The sequence below is a fragment of the Artemia franciscana genome, chromosome 8, assembly GCF_032884065.1.
Source record: "Artemia franciscana chromosome 8, ASM3288406v1, whole genome shotgun sequence".
Lineage (NCBI taxonomy): Eukaryota > Metazoa > Arthropoda > Branchiopoda > Anostraca > Artemiidae > Artemia > Artemia franciscana.
The window spans coordinates 47,425,103-47,452,961 of NC_088870.1; the positions used below are offsets into that span (position 1 = coordinate 47,425,103).

A 27,859-nucleotide genomic window follows, 5' to 3' on the forward strand; every position below is an offset into this window, starting at 1 on the left:
TTCGTTCACATTCTTGGCCATGTTCAGGCGTATAAACACGGACTTATTATTAAACAATATTAATCCCTGATAAATATATTGAACATTGTTTAAGATAAGAAAATAGCATTAGATTAAAACCAAGAAGATTTTTATATCGGCGCATAGATTTTATAGTTTGCATTTGTTAATAATTAATCCAAGTCAAGCTTGCTGTCAATGACTAGATGAGAAACTAACAAAAAATAAAAAGAATAGTCAAACATAACTTAATACTAAGAGAAACTTCCACAAACAGGCATAGGGCTAATAACTGCAAAACCTTCTAAAGGCCAAAACTTCATTTGCATTTTATTGAAAGTAGCTTTTATCTTGAGTAGTCTGTTGTATCATAACATGAATAAAAAAAGAAAAACAATCATAGTATTGAACAGGATTCTTGAAAAAAAAAATCACAGACTGTTTATATATAATGATATTCATTCTATATAATGATATACATCTCATTTAGTTAAAATTATTATTTAATTGTGCTTTGGCTTGATATTGTTTAATTTAATATTTTTGTTTCTTTTACGACAATGTTTATATAAAAACTACTTCTTTCCTAATTTCTCGACATTAAATTGTTTTAGTTGGGAGGGGGAGGGAAGAAGAGGGTAATAAAATGAGTATTCTTTAAAAAATCCTTGTTCTTCTGCAAAACAAAAAAAAATGGCTTGCTACTAAACTTTCAATTTTCAACTGTATGAGCTAGCTTTGATTTTTCAATAGCAATATCTTCCATACAAAAGGGCCTGGGAAAAAAGATCCTTAGAAGCTATCAATTAATGGGTAATTAAATAATAAAAAATAGTTCCTGTGGTGGCGCAGTGGATTTGACCTTAGCCTGGTAATACGGGACCCAGAGATCGAACGACGCTGCAGGAATGTTCTGCTGGGCCGACGCAGGGACCTTAGCAGTCAAGAAGCGTCATTAATTCTTAATAATAAATAAAAAACTAGTTTTTCTTAACTGAAACTAAGGAGCGTCATTAAAACTTAAAACGAACAGAAATTACTCTGTGTATGAAAGAGGCTGTCCCCTCCTCAACGTCTCGCTCTTTACGCTAAAGTTACTTACTGTTTAATAAAGTAAGATAGAGAGAAAGAGTAAAACTTAAGCGTAAAGAGCGAGACGTTGAGGAGGGGACAGCCTCTTTCATAAACAGAGTAATTTTTGTTCGTTTTCAGTTTTAATGTCACTCCTTACTTTCAGTTAAAGAAAAACTTTTTTTTTTAATTTCTAAACGTTTTTGAATTAATACATGTTTGATTTTGGCTCCCCGCACATAAATTATTAAAATGAAATTTGCATATTTATTCTTTTTTTGGCTAAATGGCTTTTTTTTAGTTTTGATCAGACGATTTTGAGAAATGAGGGGTGGGGAAGGAGGCCTGGCTGCCCTCCAATTTTTCGGTTACTTAAAAAGGCAACTAGAACTTTTAATTTTTAACGAACGTTTTTATTAGTAAAAAATATACGTAACTTAAGAATTAACTTACGTAACATACTTCTAAAATCTTACATTTTTATTATGTATATGAGGGCGTTTGTTCCTTCGTTAATACCTCGCTCTTTACACTAAAGGTTAAGTTTTGTCCCAATTCTTTAAGAATGACCCCTGAATCAGAAAGGCCGTAGAATAAATAGTTGAAATTACTAAAAATACTTTAGCATAAAGAGCAAGGTATTTAGGAGGAGAAGAAACCCTAATATGCGTAATAATCTCTTTTCGTTTTACGTTTTAATGCTACTCCTTACTTTCAATTGAAAAAACTTTTTCATGTTTATTTTTTCATTGTTTTTTTAAATAGTAATGCTAGAAAATCTTGCGCCTTTTTCATTGAATTTCTCTTCCCCCATGACATTTTCCTCCGAGAAAAGATCCTCCCACATAGCCCCCTCTCCTCCAACCCCCTTCCCCCCCCCCAACCAAAAAATCCCCCTGAAACCGTCTGCTTACTTCCCAATTACCATCACTGTATGTAAACGCTGGTCAAAGTTTGTAACTTGCAGCCCCTCCCCCGGAGACTGTGGGGATGTAAGTCATCCCAAAGACAAAGTTTCTATGGTGTTTGACTATGTTGAAAAAAATGGCTATCTCAAAATTTTGATCAGTTGACTTTGGGAAAAAATGAACTTGGGAGGGGGCCTACGTGTCCTCCAATTTTTTGGTCACTCAAAAAGGGCACTAAAATTTTCATTTCCGTTAGAATGAGCCCTCTTGTGACATTCTAGGACCACTTGGTCAACACGATGACCCCTGGGGAAAAACAATAAAACAAATAAACAAATAAACACGCACCCGTGATCTGTCTTCTGGAATAAAATACGAAATTCCACATTTTTATAGATAGGAGCTTGAGGGTTCTCTGATAAGAGATCCCTAATGCGATGGTATGATTTCTCATAATGCGATGGTATGATTTTGTTAAGATTCTATGACTTTTAGTAGGTGTTTCCTCCTATTTTCCAAAATAAAGAAAATTTTCTCAGGCTCGTAACTTTTGATGGGAAGACTAAATTTGATGAAATTATTATATTTAAAATCAGCATTAAAATCCAATTCTTTTGATGTATCTTTTAGTATCAAAAATCCGTTTTTCAGAGTTTCGTTTACTATTTAGCCGGGTCGCTCCTTACTACAGTTCGTTACCACGAACTGTTTGATAAATAATATTACAGTGCCAGTGATGACTTTTTACTTCTAAATCCAAGCTTACGGTCAATGGAGGCTTCAACATTGCTCATCTTTAAGCATACTACATACGCTATTTTTTCCTTAACTTGCCACACATACTTTTCTAAAAATTACCATTAAACCCTGAAAATATTTCTTAAATTGCTTACTCGAAAGCACTATCAATTTTTTAAACGAAGACCAGAAGTCACACTAACAGAAAAATCATCAAAATCATGTTGAATTCCATCTTAATCGGGTTGACCAGCATAGAATCCCAGGATAAAAGCAGTACGTGAAAACAATTATATAATGTAATATGAAAATTCCCTCTGTCGCCAGTAAAACCATTAAATAAAGAAAGCTTTCCTTAGTACTTGTCATTTAAACACCAAATAACCGACATTCTGATGGTCTCATAGCAAAGTCAAAACATCCCAAACTTATAGCAACTCCTAACATGCAAATGACATGAATAATAATAATAATAAACTAAAGTTAGCGAAAGAACGAGCTTTAACTTTAACTAAACACAGTAAGCATACTTGCCTTAAATTTGTGTGAATTTTGTCTTAAACATACTAAAGAGTAAAAAAACATGTTAAACTTCTTATTGACTGTAAAACTCGGCAACTTTGTCATGATGAATCAGTAATAACTTAGTAGTTAGTTAACATAAGTGTCATTCCTAGGGTTAGTGGTGCCTAGGATTAAAACATAATCAGAAACAGCCGAATAAAAAGTGAGAAATTATGAGTAATGTGGGTACCCCCTCAAGAAAAATGAGCAAAAATCAAATTAAATAATCTACAAAACATAAAACTATCACAAATGACTCAATAGATACATGAGATCCAAAACAAACAGAAATTATAGTAAATAACCGATTAAAACTCCAAACGATCAACGATCGAAAATAAACACGAGTAGGGCAGACGACCCCCATGGCTTCTCAAGGCCACAACACAATTTGGACTTTACTGAAAAAAAATATTTTCATATTTTTATCTTTAATAAACAAAAAAATAATAATGCTTTAAGGAGTAAATATCAGCATATGTATATTAGGCTAACAACCCACATTCATTTGCATTTTTGTCCGTAAAGTGCAAATTATGATCTGCCCATGAGAAACCACAGGGGTTGTCAGTCCTGTTCATGTTAGTTTTTGTTTGTTTGATTTCAAAAAATAATAACAATATATTGTGCCAATATCGTTCGTTACAACGGCACCGCTATTGCGCTGCTTACCATGTAGTCTTATAGTAATAAATGCTAGTGGACATATTGTCTTTTAAGGAACCTGACAGATTTATTTGACTAACAATAGCTTCCTTTCGTTTCACAAAAACAATAATTAGGTACTTTCCTTTCTATTACTGCTTATATTCGACTCACTTTTCTGGATAGTTGAGTCCTATATTGTGATCTATCTATCAAATTATTTTTTCCGGCAAAAAAAATTCAAATTTACTATACCATGTAATATATGAAAAGATACAATAAAATTTATATAGGAAAATACTCTCATCTATATTGATCACAGTAGCCTACACATAGCTCTTAAAACCCATCTTTTCTTTTCATTTTTTAATAAGTGATTTTCAATTTCTAATTCCAAGCTTCCCACCTCATTTAATATTGTCCACCTGAGTTTACTGTGTACACCTTTATTCCCCTAAAATGACGCTCAAAATCTTCTGAAACTTACCCTTGCACAAAAAATTACTGTTAAATTTCGCAAAATATAACTTTATTAACGCAAAATATAAATATTAACGCAATTATTGTTTATTAACGCAAAATATAAATTTCAAAAAAAGAACTTACTTATACTATTTCTTCTTAACTGATACAATCAGGCTCAAAAGCATCTATCAAATTTTGCAAGTCTTCATTACTCATAAAGTTAAATATTTTTTCAGCACATTCATAGGGTAACTCAGGATAGCCGTTAAAGAGAGAATTGAAACATCTATTGGCCGGTTCAAGTAACTTATTCCTTTCCATACCCTTTCTGAATTGATTTTTTAGTATGCTAGCATATGATGGAAATTGCGTTTCATATCTTGCTGTTTTTGAAACTTCCACTACATTTTCATTCCTCATAAATGCTGCTAACGAACTTGTTCCTTTTACCAAAATGTCGTAAAGTGAAATATTGGACTTAGCAATTTTCTCATTCCTTAATTTTGCTAGTTCTCTCAAACAATGATCCTGGGTTTCTCTTTCAAGAGAACCATACCTTGTTGGTGTGGTACTCATCAATCGTATATTTTTTTCGCTTAAATATAAATTTGCCGTTTTCATTTTAACTAAGAGGCAACCAATAAGTTTAACACATGTTTCACTCAATGCATCCCTTAAATATAAATCAAGAGCCTTACGACCATCTTTACAAGTAATGTTTATGTCAGACCCATGTTCCAGAAGCTCTTCAACAGATTCATCAAACCCATTAATACAAGCATAGTGAAGGGCTGTTCTGCCATCATTATCTTGAGAGTTAACTCTAGCACTATATTTTAGCAGCAATTTTATAATGTATCTGTGATTATCAGGATCATGAAGATGTTCACAATAACAAGCATAATGCAGTGCTGTTTTCCCATCCTTGTCTCTAGAGTTAACTCTGGCACCACGCTTTAGCAACAGTTTCACAATGTACCCTTGATTTCCATAAAATTGTCCACTACTGATGAGCATGATGAGCGGAGTTTTTCCCTTTTTATTTCGGGCATTTATATCAGCTTCATTGCTTATCAATAAATTGGCCATTTCTACCTGTTTAATAATAACTGCAATATGTAAGGGTGTTAAACCTTTTCCGTTCCTGCTACGACCAAATAGCATATTAACATTAGCACCATACTTTAAAAAGTCGTCAACGATCTTGACATATCCTTTTTCAACAGCAGATCGGAACAACTCTCTGTTATTTGCATCTTCGGGGATTACACTAAAACCATATTCTAGAAGGGCCTCAACAACCTTTTTAGCATAGCCAAACACTGCAATTTTAAGAGATTCTTGGTTGCTTTTATTATCAATATCTGGGCTATACTTCAAAATATTCTGAATAGTCAGTAAACTTCTGTTTTCAACAGCGAGGCGTAGTGCAGTTTAGCCATTTTTATCCTGATAAAATGTCCCGGGAGACACTCAATTCACTTACTTTGTTAGGGTAGTAACTTTTCAAGTTTGGTTGTCCAATTAGTACAATTAGACTCAACCAAATTGGTTATCGGGACTGGAGTAGTGAGCATTTCCAGCCGAAAAAAATGTATCTTACCTGTGTTTAAAACGGTTTCAAAGTTAAAGAAAATTAAGATTGATTAAATTAAGATTGATTTAATTAGATTGATTGATTAAAATTAAGATTAAAATTTTCAACTGTGTGTCAGTGGTTCTCAACCAGGATTTACGATACGCATCTTGATGTGCACCAGAAGCAAGGATTATAAAAATAAAATTGGCCCGGCTTGTTCGTCATGAATTCAGAGGAGGATGAGGCAGCAATTCCTGTGAGGGGAAACATGGATACCACTCGATACATTAATATTTTATGGCTGAAATCAGATAAATTTAAAACTGGGGAAATGACTAATTTACCGTAGGAGGCATAGGAGCTAGAGAGTATGACTGTAATAATGAACCACAGAAGCATTTACTTCTAATGCAGAACTAGTCCTTCTAAGAAGTGCACAGTTCAGTGTCATCAGAAGAAAACACAATAAAATTCTAAAAATAACTTAAAAATCTACAAAAAAGTTTACTTACATCATTCCTAAATGAGCTTTGCTTTACTTTACTACCCAATCCTCCTTATTGTGCAAATTAAAAACCAGCTTATGAGTTTTTATGGTATTTTCTTGTTTCTTTATTGTGCTGATACTGCTTCAATCTTAAAAAGACCCTACAATATATAAATACATCATTACTAAGAGCTCCGTAATACTTAACTCCCTAACACTTGCTAATGTGCAAAAATAAAGCCAAGCCCAATTATATATTTTTTATGTATCTTGCAGTACATGAATCTTTTGTTTCAATCCAATACCCATAAACTGAATCAATGCTGTTAAATTCAACAAACAGAAAATGCAGGGAAGTATCTAGTTTGGACAATAAATTATTGTTAATATTCATTTAAGATTAAAAACGATTTTTAGTTTTTTCATATTTTAATGTTTATTCCTATTTTTCCCTATTCAAGAGTCTTTATTTTGCATTGAATTTATTTACAATTTACTGGATGAAATTCTTTCTTTATAATTTACAGCAGCTATTGGTTAACCATTGTTTATTTGTTTTTTCTATTTTGTCTGGTCTTGAATATGATTTGGTCAATTATTATAGAACTTTAATTGAATAGCCTATGACTATGAAGACCATTAAGGGGAAGGGGAAACCTATACAATTAAATGGAAAATTAGGCAAATATTTCGGTCAAGACTTCCGGTTGACCGTCCTCAGTGAAGAGTAAACTGATAAAAAAAAAACAAAAAAAAAAACTTAAAACAAAACACAAAACTAAAATATAATGACCCTTTCTCAGAAACGGTGAAAGGGTAACTGAATAAAAAACACGTCTAAATGACATTTCACAATTTCTCCATTTGTTTGATTGTGCAACGCTTTCCATATAGATTTTTACTTGATTGTGCAACAAAAATTTATGGATGTATGTGAAAACCAATTGTGCTGTGAAAACCAATTATAGCTCTCCGACTGGTCCAGGTGGGCTTATTACTCCACAGACGTATAAAATATTTTTCTTAAAGGTTGTTCCTCTCCTAAATTTTACGATCTCCCAAAAATCCATAAAGATAGAGTTCCTCTACGCCCAATTGTGGCTTCTTATAGCTTTCCGACTACCAGATTTGGAAAATGGTTGTCAACAATTTCTCGCCCTTTTATGCAAACGCAAACTTCATTTTTTAAAAATTTAGTTAACCTTGTCGAAAAATTAAAAGACATTGATATAAAAAAAAATACGAAGAAAATTAGAAGAAAATGTTGACCAAAAGGACTACAAAGCACAGGCTATAAAAACTGTTATGCGTCTTGTTCGGGTTTGCAATAGTTCCTCCCCATATTTCCCATATAATGGCCAATTTTTCACCCAAATCATGAGTTTACCCATGGGTACGAGCCTTTCACCATTTCTGGCAACTTTTTATATGGAATATATTGAAAAATTCGTGGATGATGTTATTTCTGTGTGGGATCATAAAGAGGAGTCCTCCATATAATTTGATTTGATTAAATTTTTTAGCACATGGGAATTCACATGGGTGAAAAACCCCATAAATGTGATGTATGTTACAAGTCCTTTTCTCAGACACAAAATTTGAACAAGCACCAAAGAATGCATAATGGTGAGAAACAGTTTAAATGCGATGTATGTTAAAAGTGCTTTTTTGAACTGGGCAAATTGAATAGGCACCAAAGAGTACATACGGGTGAGAAGCCATTAAAATGTGGTGTATGTTACAAGATGTTTTTTTACGCTACACATTTGAAGAAACATTAAAGAATTCATATGGGTTGGAAATCGTTTAAGTGTGATGTTTGTGACCAAAGCTTTTCTCAAACACGAAGTTTGAACATTATTTGTATTGATGAATAATGTTTTGTGTGCTAATAGTGTTTTTTTCTAAGCTTTTAGTTTAAATGCAAATCAAAGACTGCATACATTTGAGAAACCTTTCAAATGTGTTTGGTGTGGGAAAACTACTAATTTTAGCAAATTTTACAGGCATCAAAAAGTAATGTGTTAATGTAAACAGGAGTTTAGAGAGACTGCTATAACACATACTCATTCGGAATTCCTTAAATAGTTTTGATAAGACTCAATAGCTTTAATCAAGTATACACCACTGAAATGTCTTTGTTAATGTTTCTTTTTTCTTTTTCTACACCAATTAAGTTTTTCTTTATATATTAGTCATTTGTACAAGTTGGGAAAGTTTTCTTGAAATGTTTTTTGAAAGAAACAAAATACTCTTGACGAGTTGTTTTTACAGGTAATTCAATTTCTATGTTTTCATTGTTTGGTTGAGGCTAGGTGTAAAAATAATTTCAAATAGTCTTGCATAAGGAATAGTCTACTTAGAAGGAAATAGTAACTGAAAAAGAGTGATTAAAATTTATTGAAAATCCCATTTAAAACTCCAAATATAGTCGTCGGTTAACTTTAGATTTTTTGCTCTTTTTGTGTCTAATTTTTCAAAATAGGTATTTATTATTTTTTAGACCAAAGGAGCTTTCCTTTTATTCAGTAACAGACAATTTCACTTTATAAATAATTGTCTCAATCAAAGCTCATCAATAGCATTCTCATAGCAGATCTTATTATAGCTGTTGCTAAGCCTTTGGAGAAATACAACCAAAAGATTTCAAGACATGCTTGGAGCCGACTTCATCAGCTCTAGTTACGTTATCATAATTGTATAGTGATATTTTGCTTTTGTTTTTATGGCACTTGGTATTTACCAAGTGACATATAGCAATCGCAATTTCTCTCTGTCTGTCTATCTGTTGGTTTCGGTTTTGCTTTCCAGATAAGCTAGGACGATGAAAGTTGGCAGGCGTATCAGGGATCAGACCATATTAAATTAGAAGTAGTCACTTCCACGATTCGACCATCTGGAGGGGGGAGCGAGCGAATGAGATAGTTGAGAAGAATTTTAGTTGCCCATAAAACAAATGATTGTTGTTCTTAATTATGGCTTGCTGGTCTAGCGGTATGATTCTCACTGAGGGAGCAAGAGGTTTTAGGTTTGAATCCCGGACCACCACCCGATTTTTACATGAAAAACTTCCGAAACTACATCCGAATCGTGAAAATTGAGGTATGTTTATCTTACGAATAGGTTATCGGATCTTAATGAAACTTTATATATAGAAAGATATCATGTCTCAAATGCTACAGTTTTAATTCAGATTGGATCCGGGGACATTGGGGGTGGAGGGAGAAAATGGAACTCTCGGAAACTGGAAATCTTGGAAAACGCTTAGAGTGGAGATATCGGGGTGAAATTTGATGGGAAGAATATGCATAATTTCTAGATTAGTTATTGACATAACCGGACCAGATCACATCTATTTGGGGGAGTTGGGGGGATTTATAGTGCTTTGGCAAGTTCAACAATAAGCACAAGTTCTAGATGCGTGATTGACATAACCGAGCCGGATTCGGTCTCTCGTCACAAGTGCCATATGAGCTCTTAGCTCTTGTTTTCTCTTTGTAGCGCTATGTCATTTTCTTTTTATACGAAGACTGGTTTTCATTAAATAGTAACAATAATAAATACAAACAACGTTAACTGTTGTCTCCAGATACATTACATTTGGGAATATGTGTTGAAGGCAAATAAAGTGGTCCCATTGTTTGGCTAGTATAATGTCTAGTCCAGAATAAGGTACGCATAAGAGTACTACTTAATCGTTCTGTTGACAGCTTTGAATGACTAGGGAAACAAAGGCAAACCTGATGATAGGACCACCTCTGATGATAGAAAACCTAATGTTTACTTTAAATTTCAAATCGAAGTTCTATTTGAATGTATCAGAATTTTAATTAACACAATCTCTTAAACCTATATAGTTCTTGTCCTATTGATTCAATATTATTAGGTCATGCTTGCAGAACTCATTAATAAGCAAACCATACTTGTTAGGCTAACTATTAAGTTCTCATATGCCCCCCCCCCGTCACACAAGTTGACAGAGACAAATCAGTTAGGTACTCGAACCTTTTAGGACTACTGATTGAAAAGAATTGTTAGGCAAAGTGAGAGGGAAGTACCCATGAATATTTCTTGCGGAAGGCCCAAAAATAGAATACAGTCAAAATTATTTGATATGCAAGTATACAAAATTTTTCTCAGAGTAGTATGCAGAGGCATGAAGTATGCGAAGAAGTATGCAAAAAATTTTGGAAAAATTTAGAATTTCATGCCCCAGGCCCATTATGATCTCAGCTACCAGGTCCCGAGGTTATTTGCATCATTCATTGTAAAGAACCTTGGAAACTTAGCCTAAACTATAAAGAAACTTAAACTTAACCAAACTTGACTTCAATCGTCTTAACGAAAAGAGCAGAAGGATAATTTCCAGTTTAAGAAAAAGACATAAGAAATGAAGACACTATTTACTGTTTCCAATCGGCTTGACGATAATATTCGTAAGATTTGGGAGTTGACTCAATTCAAAAACATTGATTGAAACTAAATTTTGGCTGTATCGATGCAAGAACCCCAAAGTTTACTTAGTCTTAAATATGATTGAAAATTATAGTACGTGTGGAGTGGACCACAAAGTTCGAATTTTATTCCTACTCTTTAAGAATACCCCTGAATCACAAAGACCATTTAACTAGAATAAATAGCTCTTTTGAAAGTACTAATAAGAGTTTAGCGCATAGAGCGAGATATTAATGAGGAGGCAAACCCCTTTATTTACGAAATAATTTCTGTTCGTTTTAAATTTTATTATTGCTCTTTACTTTCAGTTGAAAAAACTGGTTTTTTTTTTAGTTTATTATCGATTTTTTAATAATGCTGGGAGATTCACCCCCCCCCCCTTCATGGAAAATCATCTTCCCCTATGAAAAGATCCTCCCACGTAACTAACTGTCCAGACCCCCCACCCTCCCAACCAGAAATAATCTCTCCTGAAAACGTTTGTCTACTTCCCAATAACCAATACTATATGCCAACAATGGGCAAAGTTCATAACTTGCAGCCCTTTCCCCGAGGAATGTGGGGGATTATTTCGTCCTCAAAAGACATAGCTATTAGAGTTTTTGACAATACTAAACAAAATGGCTACCTCAACATTTTGATCCGGTGACTTCAGGAAAACAACGAGCGTTGGAATTTTTTGTGCACTTATGACCCTCAAATTTTTGTCACTTAAAAGGGAACTAGAACTTTTAATTTCCGTTTGAATGAGCCCCCTTGCAACATTTTAGGGCCACTAGGTTGATACGATCACACCTGGAAAAAACAAAAACACATCCGTGATCTTTCTTCTGAAAAAAAAAATCCAAATTATTGTGGATAGGGGCTTGAAACCTCTACAGGAGGGTTCTCTGATGCCATGAATCTGATAGTGTGATTTTTATTGAGATTCTATGACTTTTAGGTTTTTTTTCTCTTTTTCAATAATAAGGCAATTTTTCCAAGGCTCGTAACTTCTGGTAAGCAGGACTAAACTCAATGAAACATATACATTTAAAATCAGCACAAAATTCCGGTACTTTTGATGTATCTGTTGGTATCAAAATTATAGTTCGTTACCACCTTATTTACAGATCGTTACTCCGAACTGTTTGATAATATTTGGAAGCTTGGCTTGGCATAGAAGATAACAGATAAGCTTGGCAATATTTAACGCCAAAAACTGGCAAAAAAACTTTTCTCCTTGGCCTTAAATTTACAAGGCATTTAGACAAGACCTATGGAGTCCCCCTTTGGTCAGCATGTAAAGACGAAGAAAGCAATTTACAATTTGAATACATTAGTTTGGACCACATGAATACCTGAAAAACTTAAAACTTTAATTAAAGAGGAGAAACTAATGAATGGAGACAAATGAAATGCAAAAATATATTTGAAAATTCAGTCCACATTGATTCGTGATGCCAGAAGTAGGCCCAAGTCTGTTTTGCGGCAAAGTTTCTGGGTGTCAGTAATAGAAAAAATACGCCTTTCAAATGTTGTGAAAGAAGTCCAGCTTTTGAATATTGATTTCCGAACCCCAAATACGAATAACATTATTTTTCTTCGGTCAACTTCATTGAAATTGATCAGCCAGATGATAAGAATGTGTCAAGATAACCTTAACGAAGATAATGAATTCAAAAAGAAAAAGTAAGATTGTATAGATTCGTATTAAGACAAAGGTTTAAATTCTTCTTAGCCGATTCACTTGAAAACTACAAAATAACTGAACCTAAATGAGAATTTACGTTTTTTTTCGGAATCCCCCTCCAAAAAAAAAAGTCATGAAATAAATTAAGTTGAATTCCTTGTTTTTTCTAGACAACAAAAAAGAATTGTTTTTATTTTTTATAACCATTTTCTTTTTAAAAAGAAAGGAGATATTCTAAAAAAAAAATTAATTAGAATTGCTGAATTGTGAATCTAGTTCACTCTTGCTCAGTGGCAAACTGGACAACTGGTATGTTCTCAATAAAAAAGGCACTTCCACCTGAAGATGAAAAAAAAAAATAAGGAAAGAAATGATCAATAGGTAATATTAAACTTATTGAATCTTATATATTTAGAATTGGCATACGAAATCGACTTTTTTTTATAATGTATCTGTTGTTATCAAGATTCTGTTTTTAGTTTCAGTTTCTATTGGTCAGTGTAGTTTCAGTTTTTAGTTTCAGTCATTCCTTACTTACAGTTTGTTACTACAAACGTTCTGATACGGGGTCAAATGTAATTTTTTGGACTGTATTTATTTCGTTGCTCTTGCAAATGGCCTTAAGAATGGTTAATATGTATGGGAGAGGATGAGAATTTGACTTTTTTCAGACCAATTACCCCTCTCTCATTCTCCTTGATTACGGTTTGCCCCATTCAACCATTTTAAGCATAAACAATTCTTATGATTATGTTTAGGTGGGTGATTATGTCGTTTTGTGTTGGATACTCATTGAAAAATTAGTATTCCCCTATCTTGTCTCCTAGGGTTTTCTTTTTAATTTACACAATTGTTACTCTCATAGCTGTTATCCAATACATTGGTGGTTCTAGACATGGAAGAGCAGGACAGTGCTTGTATTTATATTTTTACACTCCTTTGGTATAATTACCCACTCCCATCTATTATGAGGCCAAAACTAGTACTGATTAAAAACCACACTGAATTCTTAATCCGACCAAGAACGGAAGCCTCCCCTCCCAGTTGAAAACTGCTCCCGAGGAAAACTTAACCAAGGAGAATGTTTCCACTGATGATCATCCAACAGGCAACACAAACTCTTACAGCGGACAAATCTTACAGATAATTCCAACCTAGCTGAACATGTAACCTTACAATATCCCCGTAACACCTCCTTATTTAAAATGTAGATGGCAAAAAGAAAGTGAGAACTTTACATAGGAATGTGTATGTTTTTTTTTTAAGTTTACGACATGGATACCCTGATTGTTTTAATCAAATACACAAGCGGTTCTATACCTTGGCAGTAGGGGGGAGGTTTGTATTATACATTTTTAGACTATTGCAGCATATATTCCCCCTCCCCCAATTATAAGGCCTAAAATCACTATTGATCAATACTAAACCAAATTACTTATAATTTAAATACTTACCACACATGTTTTAGATCAAGCCATCCTTTTTTTTCTCGAAGTCATTTTTATGCGACTCCCTCAGCACGCACAAACTCAACTTAAAAATGGGTCTTACCCATCCTAGCTTCGGGTATGTTTCCAACCAGGGAGTATAAAAATACGTAGAACAGCAGAAACAAAATACAATTTAATTTGTTTCATAGATAGGTTTAAAATCACTTATTCTGTTTTTAAACCTTAAAAATTTAGGATACACTATATGAAAAAAAAGCTACAATTGAAAGGTAATTTCGACTTTGTTTCTTTTATCCACAAACTGATCGTCAAAAATGTAAAAGCACAAACAGTCGTGGAGGAATATATTTTAAAAATATAGTTTTAAATCTCCAATTAATTTTTCGATTTCTTCAAATTTTCCATTTATATATACTCCTACCTTTTTCATAAGAGCTACGAGGTTCTTCAAAGGATTTTTTTGTATTTCTTGAGAATTAAATAATAATAAAAAAAAAAAACAGACCAAGTATTAGATTCTTTTTCAAAGATAACTTGTGAAAAAATCATTTTGCTGACTTGTCGGGCTTGAAAGCCCGACAAGTCCCCCCCCCCCATCCCCCACTGAGCATTACTGGCCTTATAAGCCATAATCTGATCACAAAACAAAGTTTGTCGCGTGAACAGAGACAGATTTTGAAAAAACACATCTAAAAACTAACTTATTGAAGAAATCAAAAGACAAAAATAAAATCTGGTTTGGTCGTATAATTTAAATGACCAGGCTGTTTCAAGCTATGTGCCATTCATATCTTCATTTATCTATATCATTTTAAAATAGTAATTTTCAGAAATTAGATTTGGGTGTTGCAGTTTATTTTTTATTTAATTACCAATGGTGTTTTTGGGAAAAGAAATTCGTTCACATTCTTGGCCATGTTCAGGCGTATAAACACGGACTTATTATTAAACAATATTAATCCCTGATAAATATATTGAACATTGTTTAAGATAAGAAAATAGCATTAGATTAAAACCAAGAAGATTTTTATATCGGCGCATAGATTTTATAGTTTGCATTTGTTAATAATTAATCCAAGTCAAGCTTGCTGTCAATGACTAGATGAGAAACTAACAAAAAATAAAAAGAATAGTCAAACATAACTTAATACTAAGAGAAACTTCCACAAACAGGCATAGGGCTAATAACTGCAAAACCTTCTAAAGGCCAAAACTTCATTTGCATTTTATTGAAAGTAGCTTTTAGCTTGAGTAGTCTGTTGTATCATAACATGAATAAAAAAAGAAAAACAATCATAGTATTGAACAGGATTCTTGAAAAAAAAAATCACAGACTGTTTATATATAATGATATTCATTCCATATAATGATATACATCTCATTTAGTTAAAATTATTATTTAATTGTGCTTTGGCTTGATATTGGTTTAATTTAATATTTTTGTTTCTTTTACGACAATGTTTATATAAAAACTACTTCTTTCCTAATTTCTCGACATTAAATTGTTTTAGTTGGGAGGGGGAGGGAAGAAGAGGGTAATAAAATGAGTATTCTTTAAAAAATCCTTGTTCTTCTGCAAAACAAAAAAAAATGGCTTGCTACTAAACTTTCAATTTTCAACTGTATGAGCTAGCTTTGATTTTTCAATAGCAATATCTTCCATACAAAAGGGCCTGGGAAAAAAGATCCTTAGAAGCTATCAATTAATGGGTAATTAAATAATAAAAAATAGTTCCTGTGGTGGCGCAGTGGATTTGACCTTAGCCTGGTAATACGGGACCCAGAGATCGAACGACGCTGCAGGAATGCACTGCTGGGCCGACGCAGGGACCTTAGCAGTCAAGAAGCGTCGTTAATTCTTAATAATAAATAAAAAACTAGTTTTTCTTAACTGAAAGTAAGGAGCGTCATTAAAACTTAAAATGAACAGAAATTACTCTGTGTATGAAAGAGGCTGTCCCCTCCTCAACGTCTCGCTCTTTACGCTAAAGTTACTTACTGTTTAATAAAGTAGGATAGAGAGAAAGAGTAAAACTTAAGCGTAAAGAGCGAGACGTTGAGGAGGGGACAGCCTCTTTCATAAACAGAGTAATTTTTGTTCGTTTTCAGTTTTAATGTCACTCCTTACTTTCAGTTAAAAAAAACCTTTTTTTTTTTAATTTCTAAACGTTTTTGAATTAATACATGTTTGATTTTGGCTCCCCGCACATAAATTATTAAAATGAAATTTGCATATTTATTCTTTTTTTGGCTAAATGGCTTCTTTTTAGTTTTGATCAGACGATTTTGAGAAATAAGGGGTGGGGAAGGAGGCCTGGCTGCCCTCCAATTTTTCGGTTACTTAAAAAGGCAACTAGAACTTTTAATTTTTAACGAACGTTTTTATTAGTAAAAAATATACGTAACTTAAGAATTAACTTACGTAACATACTTCTAAAATCTTACATTTTTATTATGTATATGAGGGTGTTTGTTCCTTCGTTAATACCTCGCTCTTTACACTAAAGGTTAAGTTTTGTCGCAATTCTTTAAGAATGACCCTTGAATCAGAAAGGCCGTAGAATAAATAGTTGAAATTACTAAAAATACTTTAGCATAAAGAGCAAGGTATTTAGGAGGAGAAGAAACCCTAATATGCGTAATAATCTCTTTTTGTTTTACGTTTTAATGCTACTCCTTACTTTCAATTGAAAAAACTTTTTCATGTTTATTTTTTCATTGTTTTTTTAAATAGTAATGCTAGAAAATCTTGCGCCTTTTTCATTGAATTTCTCTTCCCCCATGACATTTTCCTCCGAGAAAAGATCCTCCCACATAGCCCCCTCTCCTCCAACCCCCCCCCCCCCCCAACCAAAAAATCCCCCTGAAACCGTCTGCTTACTTCCCAATTACCATCACTGTATGTAAACGCTGGTCAAAGTTTGTAACTTGCAGCCCCTTCCCCGGAGACTGTGGGGATGTAAGTCATCCCAAAGACAAAGTTATTATGGTGTTTGACTATGTTGAAAAAAATGGCTATCTCAAAATTTTGATCAGTTGACTTTGGGAAAAAATGAGCTTGGGAGGGGGCCTACGTGTCCTCCAATTTTTTGGTCACTCAAAAAGGGCACTAAAATCTTCATTTCCGTTAGAATGAGCCCTCTTGTGACATTCTAGGACCACTTGGTCAACACGATGACCCCTGGGGAAAAACAATAAAACAAATAAACAAATAAACACGCACCCGTGATCTGTCTTCTGGAATAAAATACGAAATTCCACATTTTTATAGATAGGAGCTTGAGGGTTCTCTGATAAGAGAACCCTAATGCGATGGTATGATTTCTCATAATGCGATGGTATGATTTTGTTAAGATTCTATGACTTTTAGTAGGTGTTTCCCCCTATTTTCCAAAATAAAGAAAATTTTCTCAGGCTCGTAACTTTTGATGGGAAGACTAAATTTGATGAAATTTTTATATTTAAAATCAGCATTAAAATCCAATTCTTTTGATGTATCTTTTAGTATCAAAAATCCGTTTTTTAGAGTTTCGTTTACTATTTAGCCGGGTCGCTCCTTACTAAAGTTCGTTACCACGAACTGTTTGATAAATAATATTACAGTGCCAATGATGACTTTTTACTTCTAAATCCAAGCTTACGGTCAATGGAGGCTTCAACATTGCTCATCTTTAAGCATACTACATACGCTATTTTTTCCTTAACTTGCCACACTTACTTTTCTAAAAATTACCATTAAACCCTGAAAATATTTCTTAAATTGCTTACTCAAAAGCACTATCAATTTTTTAAACGAAGACCAGAAGTCACACTAACAGAAAAATCATCAAAATCATGTTGAATACCATCTTAATCGGGTTGACCAGCATAGAATCCCAGGATAAAAGTAGTACGTGAAAACAATTATATAATGTAATATGAAAATTCCCTCTGTCGCCAGTAAAACCATTAAATAAAGAAAGCTTTCCTTAGTACTTGTCATTTAAACACCAAATAACCGACATTCTGATGGTCTCATAGCAAAGTCAAAACATCCCAAACTTATAGCAACTCCTAACATGCAAATGACATGAATAATAATAATAATAAACTAAAGTTAGCGAAAGAACGAGCTTTAACTTTAACTAAACACAGTAAGCATACTTGCCTTAAATTTGTGTGAATTTTGTCTTAAACATACTAAAGAGTAAAAAAACATGTTAAACTTCTTATTGACTGTAAAACTCGGCAACTTTGTCATGATGAATCAGTAATAACTTAGTAGTTAGTTAACTTAAGTGTCATTCCTAGGGTTAGTGGTGCCTAGGATTAAAACATAATCAGAAACAGCCGAATAAAAAGTGAGAAATTATGAGTAATGTGGGTACCCCCTCAAGAAAAATGAGCAAAAATCAAATTAAATAATCTACAAAACATAAAACTATCACAAATGACTCAATAGATACATGAGATCCAAAACAAACAGAAATTATAATAAATAACCGATTAAAACTCCAAACGATCAACGATCGAAAATAAACACGAGTAGGGCTGACGACCCCCATGGCTTCTCAAGGCCACAACACAATTTGGACTTTACTGAAAAAAAAATATTTTCATATTTTTATCTTTAATAAACAAAAAATTAATAATGCTTTAAGGAGTAAATATCAGCATATGTATATTAGGCTAACAACCCACATTCATTTGTATTTTTGTCCGTAAAGTGCAAATTATGATCTGCCCATGAAAAACCACAGGGGTTGTCAGTCCTATTCATGTTAGTTTTTCTTTGTTTGATTTCTAAAAATAATAACAATATATTGTGCCAATATCGTTCGTTACATCGGCACCGCTATTGCGCTGCTTACCATGTAGTCTTATAATAATAAATGCTAGTGGATATATTGTCTTTTAAGGAACCTGACAGATTTATTTGACTAACAATAGCTTCCTTTCATTTCACAAAAACAATAATTAGGTACTTTCCTTTCTATTACTGCTTATATTCGACTCACTTTTCTGGATAGTTGAGTCCTATATTGTGATCTATCTATCAAATTATTTTTTCCGGCAAAAAAAAAATTCAAATTTACTATACCATGTAATATATGAAAAGATACAATAAAATTTATATAGGAAAATACTCTCATCTATATTGATCATAGTAGCCTACACATAGCTCTTAAAACCCATCTTTTCTTTTCATTTTTTAATAAGTGATTTTCAATTTCTAATTCCAAGCTTCCCACCTCATTTAATATTGTCCACCTGAGTTTACTGTGTACACCTTTATTCCCCTAAAATGACGCTCAAAATCTTCTGAAACTTACCCTTGCACAAAAAATTACTGTTAAATTTCGCAAAATATAACTTTATTAACGCAAAATATAAATATTAACGCATTTATTGTTTATTAACGCAAAATATAAATTTCAAAAAAAGAACTTACTTATACTATTTCTTCTTAACTGATACAATCAGGCTCAAAAGCATCTATCAAATTTTGCAAGTCTTCATTACTCATATAGTTAAATATTTTTTCAGCACATTCATAGGGTAACTCAGGATAGCCGTTAAAGAGAGAATTGAAACATCTATTGGCCGGTTCAAGTAACTTATTCCTTTCCATACCCTTTCTGAATTGGTTTTTTAGTATGCTAGCATATGATGGAAATTGCGTTTCATATCTTGCTGTTTTTGAAACTTCCACTACATTTTCATTCCTCATAAATGCTGCTAACGAACTTGTTCCTTTTACCAAAATGTCGTAAAGTGAAATATTGGACTTAGCAATTTTCTCATTTCTTAATTTTGCTAGTTCTCTCAAACAATGATCCTGGGTTTCTCTTTCAAGAGAACTATACGGGAAACTCATCAATCGTATATTTTTTTCGCTTAAATATAAATTTGCCGTTTTCATTTTAACTAAGAGGCAAACAATAAGTTTAACAGATGTTTCCCTCGATTGAGCCCTTAAATATAAATTTAAGGGCTGTACAAGAGCTGTATGACCATCTTTACAAGTAATGTTTATGTCAGACCCATGTTCCAGAAGCTCTTCAATAGATTCATCAAACCCATTTCTACAAGCATAGTGAAGGGCTGTTCTGCCATCATTATCTTGAGAGTTAACTCTAGCACCATATTTTAGCAGCAATTTTATAATGTATCTGTGATTATCAGGATTATTGTAAACATGAAGATGTTTACAATAACAAGCATAATGCAGTGCTGTTTTCCCATCCTTGTCTCTAGAGTTAACTCTGGCACCACGCTTTAGCAACAGTTTCACAATGTACCCGTGATTTCCATAAAATTGTCCATTACTGATGAGCATGATGAGCGGAGTTTTCCCCTTTTTATTTCGGGCATTTATATCAGCTTCATTGCTTATCAATAAATTGGCCATTTCTTCCTGTTTATTAATAACTGCAATATGTAAGGGTGTTAAACCTTTTCCGTTCCTGCTACGACCAAATCGCATATTAACATTAGCACCATACTTTAAAAAGTCGTCAACGATCTTGACATATCCATTTTCAACAGCAGATCGGAACAACTCTCTGTTATTTGCATCTTCGGGGATTACACTAAAACCATATTCTAGAAGGGCCTCAACAACCTTTTTAGCATAGCCAAACACTGCAATTTTAAGAGATTCTTGGTTGCTTTTATTATCAATATCTGGGCTATACTTCAAAATATTCTGAATAGTCAGTAAACTTCTGTTTTCAACAGCGAGGCGTAGTGCAGTTTTGCCATTTTTATCCTGATTGTCAACTTTTGCTCCATACTGTAAAAGGAGTTCGACAATGGTTTCTTTTCCCCTCAAAACAGCAATATGAAGAGGGGTGTTGCTATTTTCGCCTTTAACATCAATATTAGCACCACTGTCCAAAAGTAGCTGAACAACTTCTCTACTCCTTCCTTGGCCTTTTTGGCTCATACATCCTTCAGAAGCTGCTAAATGAAGTGGACTAATACCATAATTTGTTCTTACGTTAACATTACTTCCATGCTTTAGAAGTAATTTGGTCATATCAACATTTTATTATTGTTTTTTATCGCGCAGTGAAGAGGAGTTTCTCCCAGTGTGTTTACTCCATTAATGCTAGCTCCTTTGTCTAGAATCATTTCAACAACTTCTGTATCGCTACTAGCAACAGCCAAATGAAGTAGCGTGCTGCTTACTTTACACCCGTAATTTAAAAGAAATTTAACAATTTCTATATTTCCTGGATTAGAAACAGCCGAATGAAGTAGCGTACTACTTACTTTACACCCGTAATTTAAAAGTAATTTAACAATTTCTATATTTCCTGGATTAGAAACAGCAAAATGAAGAGGGGTGTTTTTATCTTTCGCCTTAGCATCAACATTAGCACCACTGTCCAAAAGTAGCTGAACAACCTCTGTAGTGCCTTTTTCAGCAGCGAGGTGTAGTGCAGTTTTGCCATTTTTATCCTGATTGTCAACTTTTGCTCCATACCGCAAAAGGAGTTTGACAATGGTTTCTTTTTTATTCGAAACAGCAATATGGACAGGGGTTTTGCTATCTTCCCCTTTAGCTTCAACATTAGCACCACTGTCCAAAAGTAGCTGAACAACCTCTGTAATGCCTTTTTCAGCAGCGCAATGCAGTGGTGTATATCCGTTGTGCCTTGTATGAGTAGTATACACACAATCAACATGGGCTCCATTTTTGAGAAGATAATCAACAGTTTGAGAGTATCCTTCAGAAGCCGCTAAATGAAGTGGACTTGCACCATAACTTGTTCTTGCGTTAACATCACTTCCATACTTTAGAAGTAATTTAGTCATATCAACATTTCCATCATTGTTTATTATCGAGCAGTGAAAAGGAGTTTCTCCCAGTTTGTTGAATTTATTAATTGTAGCTCCTTTGTCTAGAATCATTTCAACAAGTTCTATATTACTACTAGCAACAGCCAAATGAAGTATTGAGTCAAAAGCCATACCTCTTACTTTACACCTGGGATTCGAAAGTAATTTAGCAATTTCTATTTTTCCGTTTATTAAAGCATCACGACGTGATTCTTCTGACCAATCTTTTGAGTAAGAGAGCCCATAAGAATTGATTAGCTCCTTTGTTCTTTCCAGGTCTCCTTGACGAACTGCACAAATTAAACTATAGTTATCATACTTATCTCGCATGGCTACTTCACTCCTTTTCAACAATTTTTGAGGTATTAGTGGTTGAAACTTCGGTCCTCTTAATTAGCAAGGCTGCCAAAATTTTTTTAAGGAGTGTGTCATATTTTTTCTGGAAATGTGGTTTTTATGTCATCTCAGATTCCATATTGTTCAAAAAATGTGTCATATTTTTTTGCTATCTTTTAAATCTTTATTTAGAGTTTAGAATGTATAATTTTTTCCAAATCAGTTAAAAAAGGAGTACACTTAACCTTATCCTGTTGTCTTGGGATCAAGACGTTTTTATGATGTCATGAAAGGAATAGGAACATTCGATTAAATTAATATTACACACTATGAATTTGTGTCTGGGCGGCCAATGGAGCAAGCTTATATCCATAAAAGATTTATGGACAGTCAATTCCGACATTAAATTGAAAATAGACTTCTCGTATGACATCATGAATTTACATAATCGGCTTTATCGACTAAGCTTTAGTTGACACCTTCGAAAATGAAAAAATACAAGATCACAGTTGGTGCGTTTGAGCTTTTTAGTTTGCGGGTAAATGACTTGTCCAAGACCTGGATTCAGTTGAGAAGAAATTCGCAAAAATGAAGTATAACGCCTGAATACACTTCTTTTCATTTTGTTCCTTTTTTGTTCTCTTGTACAGTATGTCAATTCGACTCGGTAATCAGAACCTAGTCCTCAGACAAGACAGTTCCAACTATCTGTCTATCAACTTGTCTGGGGTTCATTGTGCCCTCATTGAAATTTAGCTTAAACCAAAAATACTACTAAGCCATCTTCCTGTCTTAATGGTTACAATCGTACTTCTAATGGACCTAGAGGCAGAGGAAAAATGTAACCCAAAATAAATCGCACATCTGTTCTAAAAATTACTGATGAATATTAGATATATAAGTACTGAACAACTTGGCAACCTCTTACACATAGACCCTCCTACCCAGAACTTCAAGTATATTCGACCCTCGTTATATCTAGGGCTCATTGATTTCTTCTTATTTCTCCTTATGCAAGCCCATAAAAATTCTTCCGTATATCGGAAAGAATTTCCCAGTCGTGCATGGTTCCTGAGGTACGAGAGACCAGTTGCTTTGCATGCATCTGAGAGTCTATCGTGTAGAGAAATAGACTGTTCCTGAGTTTCGTTTTTATATTTGATAGAACTAAAAATTGACGTTCTGCAGCTGCACTACAATAAGGGAGAGCACACAGATTTAGCATGAAAAAGGACGCGCTTTTCGAACTGTAGCTTGCCTTGAGCATCTTTCGTATTCAATAATGACTTCCAAAAGATCGAAGGAGATATTTCACTTCCCATGTTTCTGATAATCTCATCCCTGTGTTCACTCACCAGGATACACTGAATCTCAATTACATTCCTTGACCTTTCCACTTCACCTTCATGTATCCCAAGTAAGCTGCTGAACCAAACAGTCAGTCTGACTAGACTGTCAACTCTTCCGCTCAAAGTTGTCACTGAGTCCAAACAAGCCAGAGTTGTTAAAGTGGGGGTCAGAATGATCGATCCTTTTCCTCACTTGTGTGATAACTTCTACATGGAAGTTCAGGCAGTTCAACCTAAATTGTTTGAGATCATTCGAAGGTATCACATCTTTGTACTTAAGCAAGTGTATTTCAGTGTTTGGACAACAATAAATCTTGGAAATTTCCTTGAAACAGCCTGAGATCATGGGTATGACAAAAGCATCGTCATTCTTTAAGATGTCAGTTTTGAAAAAAGACTTCATGATAGACTTAATGGTTGCTATTGAGCTGGAAAAGAGTTTGTGAATGCGAGTGTGACTTTTTTGATAATCAATATTCAAACAATTGATCTTGTTGAGCGTAAATGCAAGGAAATGAAAGTATGCCTTAGTCAAGGACTCCTTCATGTAAGAAAATATTTTGACAGCTGTATTTTGTGAACTCCTGTTCCCAGCTGCATCTCGTAGACGGTGATTGGTGAAAATCACAAGGGCGTTCCATTGCTAAAGAATACGAGAACTTTCTTGTTCCATCGACGGCCACACAGCATTTGATATTTGAAACATACGGTGTACCTTCAGTTCTGCAAATTGTTGAATTTCTTTCAGCTAAACAATACGTTTGGGGCTGTTAGCAACATAATTTATTAAATCTCTCAGAATAGGCTCAAGGCCTTCTGGTAGTCGCTTGCTTGCATGACTAACAACTAGGGCAAGAAAATGGCTGGTAAACCAAAGAACAAACAGCTCAGGTAGTGCATCATCTCCCCCTCCCCCTGAACTTGAAGTGGTAAGCAGTGCCCCAAGTCCAGCTCGAACTCCCGTTTTAATAGAAGCATTGTCAAAGCCAATACCGATCATCCAATTCAGTGGTATGCCAAGCTTTTTTAAATAGTTCAGTATTAAAGTTTTCTGTCCAAGGCTGCTTGGATGTTCAACCTCCAGAATTCCTAAGAATTCTTCTTTGACTGCTCGAGTATTGGGGCATTTGTACTACGCATTAATCAATAAAGATTTGACAGTTCCTTTGTCTGTTGTTTCATCAACGACCAAAGAGTAAAAGGTTTTGCTCAAGTCATGAGAAAGTCTGCTCTGTTCATATAGGGCAAGAACATTCTTCACAATCCCTGTGATCTTTGTCCGTATCATCTGGACATTCTTAAGCACTGTAGAGTCTGGTGTACATGCTTTCAAGACAGGGATAAGCGCATTGGCTTTAATGAAATGTAGGTCTTCTGAGGCAAACTATGCTGATAGACGGATTTCTGCATTGGTTACATCAATATCTTTCTTCCTAACAGACATCAGCACACCAGGTGTAGATGCAGCTCCTGCTTATTTGTACTAATCAATGTGATTTAAAGTTTGTATGCCTCAAAATATTCCTTTTGACCGCTTCAAAATCTATTGGCAGAACTAGCACCACGGCTGGTCTTTAATGTTGGGGGCTCTGGCTAAAAATGGCTGAGCTCTTTGTCATCTTCCCAAGCTATATCAACACCTCGTTTCGGTTTGTTTTTGGTTTTTCTTCCTGTTTTCCTGGCTTCAGCTTTTTCTGTCTCACTATCACCACTTCTGCTGTCACTCACACAGGTATTAGCCGGTTTCTTATGACTAACTTGCACATTCTTCTTTTTACTTTTTTTACTAGCCATACACGAGCTTATGATGGTTACACCTTCAGATATTTCAGACATTTCACTTTCTGAGTAGTTGTCACTCAGTTCTAAATTGTCAGTAGCCATCTTTCTCTTTTTCTTGCTTTTCTGTTCTGTGCTCAGACCTCTTCTATTTTCAGGCTCACTGTCGGTACCACTACTCAGTTGATTTGTGCGTCTGGAATGTTTTTGCTTCCTGTCACGTTTTCAGCATCACTCTGCTTGCTTTTCCCTAACATCACCATTGCAGGACCCCCAAAAGGATCGTCGTTTTTCAAGCAAAACTGTCGCTCGGTTTCTTAGACTGGTTTCAATAGCACTATGCTCACCAACCAATTTATCTAAAGTGTTAGGAACATTCCTAACAAGTGTTAGGAATTAGGAGTGTCAGGACAACTCTCTTGTCAATTGCCAGCTGCTTGATTTTATCACTTGTTCTTCCCTGTCTTTCAGAGTACTCTATTCCTTCTTACTTTTTCTTTTTTTTTGAGAAAAAGTCCGACATCTGGATGTGAGCCCGTTTTTTGGTAAATTCTTGGTTACTTCCATACTGCCAATCAATTTCAATTTTCAGAGAATTTATATGCAAAGTAAATCAGAATCTTTAATACCCTTCTATTGCAGCATCAATGCTTTCAGACTTTACATAACTTGATTAGTATCTTTTATCATCTACTGCTCAGTAACCACAGACAGACAAACTATTAAGTTAGATCAGACAGAGGTTGTAAAAATCATCATCAATTACCTTCCCATGTTTCATTTTAGGAAGCAAATCATATCGTAGTCATAACTAGGTCCATGTCTCTAAGTTATAGATTATTTCAGAACACGCTTGAACATTAACACTCAAACTAACCTCAAATAGGCATTAGTACCATTTTTATTCAAGTAGAAACAGCACCAAAAAATCAAGACTATACCTTAAAATTAAGGTGAAAGATTGTATTGCCTAAGCTCTCACAGACACTCAGAAATACTATGATTTTAACAAAGACTTAGTAGAAACAGCACCAGAAAGTCAATACTATATATTAGAATCAAGAGGAAATACTGTATTGCCTAAACTGATTGCTTGGCTCTCACAGATAATACTGAGTTGCTTTTTGCAGTTTCTAGTCCTTACCTTACTCATGTAAATAAACAATTTACAAGTGACACTGTAATTCCTGGGAGAGTAACAGAGCATCAAGCTCTGAGTTTTGGGAGTAGGACTTCTCCTCTTTGATTTAATACAGTACAGGTTTGAGCCAGCCAACTTAGGCAAATTTGCATCCCAATTTATTGATTTCTGTAACTAATTACCATGATAATAGAGACTCTAGTTTCACGGCAATTACTTACAGAAATCGATAAATTGGGATGCAAATTTGCCTAAGTTGGCTGGCTTGTGGTCTAAACTAGTAACGACAGATTTTATTCGACTTAACAAGGAATTATCTGACTAATGAACGGTGACCAAGATAAAAAAATATATTTGACGTAGTTCTAAAACTATTCATACGGTGTACTACTCAGTGCGGTTTTCTGTGCCACTTATTAGTACAGGATATTCGAACTCAATTCTTTGAACCTAAATGAAAGAAGACAGGAGTTTGCGAATCGTGTTGTTCATAAATGACAAAAAACACGGAAAATCCTTTTCCGCGCAAATTCAGTTCTTTTAGTCCTCGAAACTGTAAATGGCACAGAAAACTGAAACCCAAATGAACAGAAACACAAAATTGCACTTACTTGCTGAAATTCTTTTTCCGCGCAAATTCAGTTCTTTTAGTCCTCGAAACTGTAAACGGGACAGAAAACTGAAACCCAAATGAACAGAAACAGAAAATTGTACTTACTTGCTGAGCCGGTTCACACGGTGACAGTTTTTGTTTCTTAATCCATCTACTTAGAGAAGACAGATTTTCTGCCTCTTTCTCCTACTTCAAGGCAGCCAATATCCGCTTTTGAGCTCCTGACAAACTCATGATAACAAACAGATAAGATGTTGAATCGACAAGATCACAAGCAATTCTGTCACTCCAATTCTAATCCTTACCCGACACGGTTTGCACAAGGATAATGACTTTATACTAACTAATGCTAATGTCTATTAATGCCTTAAGGCTTAATGGTTAATAGCAAAGAGCGTAATTACTGCAAGGGTCATCAGGTAATTACGCTCTTTGGTTAATAGGTTAATGGTTAATATGCGTGCAGTAATTTCAAATCAAGCTTGGGCCCCTGGAAAATCCGAGGTGGGCATTTGGCCATCCCTGCCCCCCTCAAATGGTACCTCTAGGTTTGGTATGGGAACATTTGTTGACAGTAAACTTTACCTTTTTCCTGCAATGGCTGTGTTTAAGTCGAACGACCAGATAGGAAAAGTAGGTAATTAAGGGTATCTTAAAAGACCTGTACAGGTATTTTGGAACTTCATTTTACCATTTACCCCAAAACTTCAAGGTTCACATTAATATAACAGTTCACATAAGCATAACTCTACTGTATACAACTCCCAACAAACACAACA

At 34.3% G+C, this 27,859-nt stretch overlaps 1 long non-coding RNA gene across 4 annotated transcripts in view; it reads right to left on the reverse strand.

Moving 5' to 3' along the window:
* Nucleotides 1–27,363, reverse strand: part of LOC136030499 (uncharacterized) — a 105,991-nt gene extending 78,628 nt beyond the window's left edge. For all 4 annotated transcript variants that reach the window (XR_010618299.1, XR_010618301.1, XR_010618300.1 and 1 more), the window contains exons 1-2: nucleotides 27,186–27,363; nucleotides 6,483–6,618 (exon numbers count right to left, since the gene is read on the reverse strand). This is a non-coding gene — a long non-coding RNA (uncharacterized LOC136030499). The remainder of the gene's footprint in view (nucleotides 1–6,482; nucleotides 6,619–27,185) is intronic.
* Nucleotides 27,364–27,859: the final 496 nt, after the last annotated feature.